The sequence below is a fragment of the Colobus angolensis genome, unplaced genomic scaffold, assembly GCF_000951035.1.
Source record: "Colobus angolensis palliatus isolate OR3802 unplaced genomic scaffold, Cang.pa_1.0 Scaffold101, whole genome shotgun sequence".
In the NCBI taxonomy this organism is placed as follows: domain Eukaryota; kingdom Metazoa; phylum Chordata; class Mammalia; order Primates; family Cercopithecidae; genus Colobus; species Colobus angolensis.
The window spans coordinates 7,121,814-7,131,193 of record NW_012111031.1 but is presented as its reverse complement, the minus strand read 5'-3'; the positions used below and the strand labels follow the sequence as shown (position 1 = coordinate 7,131,193).

General features: G+C 38.1%; 1 protein-coding gene across 3 annotated transcripts in view; it reads left to right on the top strand.

The window, feature by feature from the left end:
* Positions 1-9,380, top strand: part of GTF2F2 (general transcription factor IIF, polypeptide 2, 30kDa) — a 180,797-nt gene that overhangs the window by 34,221 nt on the left and 137,196 nt on the right. The gene's annotated exons all lie outside the window — the stretch shown is intronic.

Genomic DNA, 9,380 nt, shown 5'->3' with positions numbered 1-9,380 from the left:
CTCTGCCTCCCAAAGTGCTGGGATTACAGGCGTGGGCCACTGCACCCGGCCTCCTGTTTGCTTTTTTGAGGTCATTACCAAGACTATTCCATCTCTCATTTTGTCTACCTCTGTTATTCATACTATGCTACTTCTCTGCTCTGTGTACTTTCTTGTGATTAATGAAATTTTGGCCATTACTAGAGAAGGGTTTAATTTCCATTTGGGATATGAAGATATAGAACAAAGCAGATGGAAGAATGTGGTTCATCAAGCTGCCTTCTCAGATGTTGAAGAAACAGTATTCTGAATTTTGCCAAGATAAGGTCATCGTTGCTTGTTTTAGTAAATTGATATTCAGCAAGTATAAGTTGTACTTAAAAAATACAGCTTGATATTAGGGAATATTTTAGTTTGAATTTTTCATCTTGTATGCTTTGTATTCCAAGAGGGCCTTTTTATTGCATAGAGATAACTTTTAATTGATATTGGCTTCCAAGAAGTTTCTGTGTAGAGTTTTAAGATTGTATGTGTTTGCAATGAGATATTTTAACAGTTCAATAAATCAGAAGCAAATGTTTCCATTTGTGAATTAAATACAGAGGGAACTTTCTTGTGGCACACACTCAGCATGAGTATATTTTCCATGTTTGGGGATTTTTATCTTTCACTGAGTTTAGAATACTATTAAAGCAACAGGCCACCTTAGTTTAATGGAGCTAATTTTCTCCTATCTGGTTCAAAAAGCTTATTGATAAAAGAAAACATTTGTGATTTTGTTGTATTTCATCAAACATTTCAAAGGAAGCCATAAGAAATTGTAGTATGTTAAGAATACCATTGTTTAAAAAAAGGAACATCCTCATAAATTTTTTTGTGGTGTCTTAGATTACCAATAGTTACATAAAATGATCTAAAAATTATTCTTTTTTTCTTGGATGTACAGTATAACTAAATGGTAAATTATAATTCTTCAGTTATGTAGTTGAAGGTAGAAGGTTGGTTTCACTGCAGTTTTCTGATGCTCTAATAATTAATAGTGTAGTAGTATGGGAGGCAGAAAAGTAACAGTTTCTTCAGTACATCCATTTTATACTGGAGAAGATTCAACCCTTCAACAAATATTTATTGCATGCTGCATAGTTCAGGGCATAGTATAGGCCTACCTAAAAATCTGAAATTTGTCTGAAATTAAAAGTGCATTTGAATTCAGTATGTTAAGAGTTTTAGTTTTGGCCGGGCGCAGTGGCTCATGCCTGTAATCTCAGCACTTCGGGAGGCCAAAGTGGGCAGATCACCTAATGCCAGGAGTCCAAGACCAGCCGGGCCAACATGGTGAAACCCTGTCTCTATTAAAAATAAAAAATTGGCCAGGTGTGGTGGCGGGTGCCTGTAATCCCAGCTACTCAGGAAGCTGAGGCAGGAGAATCGCTTGAACCCAGAAGGTAGAAGTAGAAGTGAGCCAAGATTGCACCACTGTACTCCAGCCTGGGTGATAGAGGAAGACTCAGTCTCAAAAAAAAAAAAAAAAAGAGTTAAAGAGTTTTAGTTTCAACAACTCTATTCCTTTTGATTGATGAGATTTAATAAGATCCATTGAACCTGTGAGGTTTTCTCTACTTTTGTGATTGTCCCTAGAGTGGAAGAGGCATGGCACCAAGAGAGTAAAAAGGAGACATCGCCTTGTTAAAAGTTTGAGGTAGGGAAACTTGAACTTTTTTTTTGTAGAAAAAAGCACCCTATTTCAGATTTTTTACATCTTATTAAGTGACTAATTTTTTGAAAGCATGATTTATTTCTGGTACTCCTACAAAGACAGTGATTTAGAAAGCTAACATTTGTTAGCCTCAAAATTAGTCTTCCATTTTACATTTTAAAAATACTTTAGTGTTGTGCTCTTTTTGAACATTTCGTGTTCACATTTCTGGCTACAGTGTACACTCTAAAGGGAATGTGATTTTATGAGGATTATCTTGGCAGGGATATGGAAGAGAATTAAGGTTGTCATCCTTATTCTGGGGCTTGGACAGTATGTTCTTGCTTTGTAGAACTGTGATAATACACATGCAGTTCTAAGTTGCTATTGGTTATAATACACTGTAACAATATTTTACTTCTTAACCTCTTTATTTCTGTTTGAAGTCATTGTTCCTTGATTCTCTTTGCACCTTTCTGTGCCTTAATTTTCTCATTTATGAAATGAGGATAATTTATTGACATATGTAAATACGAATACATTTAAACAGAACAATGCTCAGTATATAATGAATGCTCAAATATTAGCTGCTGTTGTTAATATTACACCTTGTTTTTAAACACTTTAGGTTTCAAGTTTATTTTAAGGCAAGTGCATGCATTTTAGCTCAGTCTGGATGTATATCACTTGATAAAATTCAGCCAGTAGGGATTTTTATATTAAATGTTTCTCAATTGCCTGCATGACCAAGAAAAAAGCTCTAGAATTGTTAGTAGTTTATCTCCTCTGAGGAGTCTTACGTATTTGCTGTTTCTAGTCATTAAAGCAGCAGTTATACAAGTGGGTTCCTTGTGTCTCTTGGAAGTCATAAATAGTAGAAGGGGCTCTGTGACTGCTGCGACATTTAAAATGTTAGATGTATGTTGTATATGTGCATTCTTTTCTATAGGATGGTACCAGAGCTTTCACTGGCATCTCAGAGGTATCTGTGGCTCAGAAAAGCTACAGAACCACTATCCTAGTTTTAACCTTGGTTGGTCAGGAACCTGCCAAAGTATAAGTGACTAAGCCATTTTATAGGAAGTAAGCTGTTGATTTTACATTGAAATATAAATGAGGTAGGCATTATCTGGAATATTTCTACATTTTCTATCAAGCATAGAACTGTACTTGCTTTTCTAGGCTCTTCATTTCTTTTTATTAGTGCACAGGTCTATAAAATGTAGCGTTTGTAAGGAAGCTTGAAATCACATTTTAGTTCACTACGTTAGGAGTTTTAGTTTTAATAACTTTATTCCTGTTAATGTGATTTTGCTGGTTTTTGAGAGGCCTCCTTTGAGCCTGTTTTCCTAATGATTGAATTTGGCACGTTTGGGTATCTTTTAGGGAGAGGGAATTAGAGGGGACTAATGATACATTTTACAGTGTTTTCTCTTTAATTAAAATAATCTGCATGTCATCAACATTGTATGAACTCAATGTATTTCTAATTCAGTGTTCCTGTCTGAAAGAATATATTTTATTTTTATAGACTATTTTGGGTTACCCCTTCTTCCACTTCTGCTTTCCTCTGTGAAAGTCAAAATGATCTATTAATATTTCTCTGTTATTTTCATGGAGCGCTCTTATCCATTACCCTTATCTCTGTGGAAATACCTCATGTGTTTGGCCTTACATTTCCCTGCCTTGGGTCTTCAGTTTAGTATTATCATCTACTATTTATTGGTAACTATAGATAATTTCTATTTTTTCTGCCTTTGGCATCCTCTTTGGCATTCCTACTTTTATTCAAAGTTAGATTTTCTTCTTTTTTTTTTTTTTTAGAGGCAGTGTCTCACTCTGTTGCCCAGGCTGAACTTCTGGGCCCAAGTGATCCTCCCACCTCAGCCTCCTGAGTAGCTGGGACTACAGGCGTGCACCACCATGTCTGGCTCTTAGATATTATTATTTATAACTGCCAATTCTAGACAAAAATGTTCATTCATCTGTTCAATAGATATTTTTGGTGCTAAGCCCTGTGCTAGAATAAGATTAGCCTCCTGTGCACTGAGGCAACTGGTATGTGAATACAAGTGCTCCAATGTAGTTATGCACAAAGAGGAAAAAAAGCATGTGTACTTTGCCTGAGGGAACTGGCTTGAGAAGTGGAGATAATATTTGAGCTGGACCTTGAAGTATATGAATAGGATGAAAGATAGTAAGGATAAATTCATTTTTCTAGCCTTCAAGGATCCAGTTCTTCACTTGGCATTCTTCTACCTGTCATCGTCTGTTATAGCTATCTAAAAAATCATTAAATAAAAATTCTTTAAAGCAAAACACTTAGTTGTGGATGTCATAGTCTAGGTTAGAGATGAAAAAAGTTTGAATTGGTGCAATGGGAGTGGAAAAGATGGATCATATTCCAGGAATAATAGAGGTAATTTTTTAAAAATCTTTTTTGCCATCAGATAAGTCGACCAGAATTAGAGGTTATTTTGACAGCTTTTGGTGATGAATCAGCTATGAGGGAATTGGAAGATTGAGAAGCCTAGAATGGTTTCTAGACTTTTTTGGCTCTAGGCTTTTTTTGGCTTGAGCATCTGGAGGGATAGTGAAACCATTACTGAGTTAGAAGATATTGAAAGAAATGGGCAGGGTTAGAGCTGATAACGCAGTGACTTTTTGCTTTCATTTTTCATTGTCTTTGACGCCTTTGTAGGAGTTATTTAATTCAATAAGTTAATATATGTGCCTGCTTTTTTCAGGCCCCCTTTTAGGCTTGGGATACTTTAACCAGCAAAGGCTCAGCCCTTGTGGTTCTTACATTTTACTAAGCGGAGACAACAATAAACATAAGTAAATTATATTGCTGGCTAGAAGTTGATAAATTTTCTGGAAATAAAGTGGGAAGTAGGCTCAGGAGTATCAGATTGAGGGTAGGACTTACAATTTAAAATAGTGTGATCAGGGTGGGACCTCATTGAGAAGGTGAAATTTGAACAGTCTTGAAGGAGGCGAAAGAGGTAGCCATGTGGAGTGAGTTAGCCAGCTAGGAGTTTTTAAGGCAGACAGAGAACAGTAATGACGAATGCTCCAAGTTGGGAACAAGCCTGGCATGTTCATGGAATGGCCAAGAGGTCAGTATGGATAAAGTAGATGAGCAAGGGGGAAGAGTAGTGGGCTGTTAGGCTAGAGAAGAAGGGTGGGTGTTAGCATTGGCAGATGATGAAAAGATGTGTAAACTATGAGAAGTATTTTGGATTTTACTTTTAGTGAAGTGGGAAGTCACTGGAGAGTTTTAAGCAGCATAGTGGTATAATTTGATTTACATCTTAAAAACTTTCTCTGACTGGTAGGTTGAGAAGAGACCACGGAGCGGGAGCAGGGCTGGAACCAGGAGGCTGTTATAGTAATCCAGGGGAGACATGACAGAAGCTTGGATTAGAGTGGTAGCAGTGACAGAGGTCTACTCACTCACCTGATATCCAGCTTTATATCTTTAGTTGTCTTAACAGACAGTCCACTTGGATATCCTTTTTTGGTCGGGGGAGATGGGTCTCATCCTGTCACCCAGGCTGGAGTGCAGTGGCGCAATCTCAGCTCACTACAACCTCTGCCTCCTGGGCTCAGGCAGTCCTCCTACCTCAGCCGTCCGAGTAGCTGGAACTACAGGTGCATGCAACCATGCCTGGCTAGTTTTTTATTTTTTTATTTTTTGTAGAGACAGGGTTTCGTTGCCCAGGCTGGTCTCAAACTCCTGAGTGCAAAGCTGTCCACCTGCCTCGGCCTCCCAAAGTGCTGGGATTATAGGCAGGAGCCACTGTGCCCAGCCTGCTACTTGGATTTATTACCTGAAACCAGGAGATAGAAAATCAAGTTCATTTATCCATTTCCTTATTCTCCATATATCCATGTTTCTGCCAGTAATACATTATTCTTCTATTGTCTTGGCCATAATAATTCGTAGCCTCCTCTTATTCTCATATTTGGTCATTTTGTCGTTTCTGTAGTAGGAATCACATATACACATTTCTGGATACCACTTGATATGGTTTGGCTCTGTCCCCACCCAAATCTCATCTTGAATGTTAGCTCCCATAGTTCCCACATGTTGTGAGAGGGACCTGGTGGGAGATAATTGAATCATGGAGGCAGCCTCCGCCATACTGTTCTTGTGGTAGTGAATAAGTCTCATGAGATCTGGTGGGTTGATAAGGGGTTTCCCCTCTCACTTGGCTCTCATTCTGTCTTGTCTACCACCATGTAAGACATGCCTTTTGCCTTCCGCCACGATCGTGAGGCCTCCCCAGCCATGTAGAACTGAGTCTGTTAAACCTCTTTTTCTTTATAAATTACCCAGTCTTGGGTGTGTCATTATCAGCAGTGTGAAAACAGACTAATACACCACTGAATCCAAAGCAACCCTCTGAAAATTCCACCCATCATCCCCAGCCCTTTTCCAGCCCCATCTGTGGAAATCTCTTACCTTTACCTTACCTTCCTGCACAGTGGCCTCTACTTTTCCCCTTCGTTTTCCTCTGTCAGGGATTTGTCTTTTATAGTCATAATCAGCCTTCCCTTACGATCCAGCCTTTGTTGACTCTTCCTTCATTTAGATTTGTATGGCAGTAGGTTAACTTGTTTTCTCCCAAGGACCGTATCTCATGCTTATCTTCATGGTGCCTGGTATAGCATTGAGCACATCTGTGGCTTGGGATTGAGCACAGAGTGATAGGTTCATTAAAGCAAACATGTTGAAATCATTTATTTCCTCCTAAGAATTAGTAGTACTCTAATGGTACTTTTTAGAATGGTTCGCAAGTGAGATAGCTTGTTTTAGTTACTCACGGGATAGCTAGTCTCCCTTCAGATGTTCTTGATTCAAAGTGTTTTTCTTAAGACACTTGAGGTTCAGAGTCGAATATTAAATCCCTTTGTTCCTCACTTTATTTTTTGCTCATTATATTTTGGCACAGATGATTTTTTAAACTTTCTCTTGGCTAATCAGATTAGCTCAGTACCATATTCTGTGACACTTGGTTAGCCACTCTGCATATTGTCATGAGACATATTCCCCAGATAAAGTAGCAACGGAGTTCACTGATGGTAGGTATTTACTTTCAAGCTTAAATTTGGTAACATGTACCAATTACACATATGACTAAGAACATACTAGTTTGTATTTGAGAACAATGTATAGAAATGTTAATGCTCTTTGAAGATGCTGAATTACCAGTCCTTTTGAAAACTTAACTGAAACTGTACACTTTGTAATCTGTCCTGTATGGTACTGTCCTGCAAGTATAGTAAATGAAAAATAAAGGTAAGTGTTTTCTTTCTTTCTTTCTTTCTTTGTTTTTTGAGACTGAGTCTCACTGTGTTGCCAAGGCTGAAGCACAGTGGTGCAATCCCAGCTCACTGCAACCTCTGCCTCCCAGGTTCAAGTGATTCTCCTCCCTCAGCCTTCCGAGTAGCAGAATACTCCAAGTAGCAGAATACACCTGAGGTCGGGAGTTCAAGATCAGCCTAGCCCAGGTCGGGAGTTCAAGATCAGCCTAGCCAACATGGTAAAACTCAGTCTCTACTAAAAATACAAAAAATTAGAGACTCCAGACGTGCGCCACCACGCCTGCCTAATTTTTTGTATTTTTAGTAGAGATGGAGTTTTACCATGTTGCCTAGGCTGTTCTCAAACTCCTGACTTCAGGTAATCTGTGTGCCTCAGCCTCCCAAGTTCTGGGATTACAGGTGTGAGCCACCATGCCTGGCCATGTTTTCATTTTTAAGTTGGATTGTTGGGTGCTTATGGGAAACATTAATTTGCTGCATTTCCCTTATTTTTTGGGGAATATCTCATCAGGTATATGATTTTAAGAGGTTTGAATTAAAACTTCTTTATATGTATGCTTATAAGCATTCAAAGTACTTTTTCATTGAACTTTTTTTCTTGTCACTGGTTTTAAGACACGAATAACACTCTTGTTTCCTGAATTGTCACCAGATGCATATGCAGTGGGACTTTCTGAGGCTTTATTTACCTTATCTATCATAATTTAATTATTGTTATCACTTTAATGGAGCATTTCTTAAACTTTTCGGTCTCACAGCTCTTTTATACATTATATGCTAACAATTTTTTTTTTTTTTTTTTAAATCTGTTCTCCAAAAAAGTAGTGGGAAAAGTGCCATTTTGCAGGTATCATTAATGTCTGGCTTAAGACAAGCTGGATTTTCATCTCCTCTTCAGTATTCAGTCTATAACCATCTGCTGTTTTGGTTGAAGTATCTGAAGAAAATCTACCGCTTAAAAATACATAGTTGGAAAGGGAGGAGTAGCTAGTAGCATTTTCAGATAGTTGTGGATATTCTTCTTTTGCTGCTACACTAAAACTCTGCAAGTGGTAGTTTCTTAAAGGTCACTTGCAGTATAGAATCTGAAACTCTATTAGCAAATCTTTTCTACTCTCTTAATTAAATTCACTGGTCTGTCTTGTATTTGGAATGAATCTCTTACCCAGACATGATTTTGTAGCATCATACATCCATCATCTGGAGACTGTTGGTTCCCTGAATTATGTAGTTCTTTTGAACGCTGACACGTATCATTATAGAATATCAAAAATTTACATCATTAGCATCACTACTGATTTTGTCAGAAAAGTCTTTAAGTATAGGAGAGCTGTTAAGTTTATGGTGGTAGGTACAAGTTCTTCAGACTTTAATTTTCACTTAAAAAGTTGAATTTTATTAATGACAAATGCTGTCAGCCTTTTTTTTTTTTAAGGATGGGCTTTTTTCATTGATTTTTGAAAAAATATCTTTCAGATACCCAAGTCTGAATAATTATGCTTTGTCTGTCATTCATTCTTTGAAGTAACAATGATCTTCCACAAGAAAAGTAGCAGCTCAGTACTCAACTCAAACAGTTGCAACTGTGCTTTTCTTTGAGGCAATCATCTTATATTAGTGTCCAGCAGATGCATTTCCTGTGTATTTGCCATTTGGTATCACAAGATATTAAGGGATGCATACTCAAGGGTTGAAATTTAATAAAAACAGTTTTTACTGTTCGTCAAGGACATTCTGAAGTGAAACAGACTTTTTAAAAAGTTGCAAGTGCTAGGTGGTGAAGAATACAGTGGTACAGTTTTGGTACCATTTGGCCTCAAAGGTGGGTAGCCTTACCCACCGTTACTTTTGCACTATCAGCAAATATCAATGCAATGAAAAAGGTAATTAAATATTTTAAGAAAATATTTTGACCTTGTGGACACCCAAATGATCTTGAGGACCCCTAGGGATTTATAGACCATACTTTGAAGAATGCTAATTTAGTGTGTTGTAGTGTGAAAAGATTGCAAGCTCCATTTTAAAATACCTGGTGAAGTGTTGATCCTTTTTTATTGGGATGGGCCTACCGAATAGAGACATTCTTCCCCCCAGTGCTTCTTAGGGGAACCTCATCCGTAACACTGAATTGCATGCCTGTTTCAGTGTTTATTGTTGGTTTTAAGAATACAGGGGCCAGTCACTGTGGCTCAGGCCTGTAATCCCAGCACTTTGGGAGGCTGAGGTGGGTGGATCACCTGAGGTCAGGAGTTTAAGACCAGCCTGGCCAACATGGTGAAACCCCATGCCTACTAAAAATACAAAAAATTAGTCGGGTGTGGTGGCAGGCGCCTGTAATCCCAGCTATTTGGGAGGCTGAGGCAGGAGAATCACT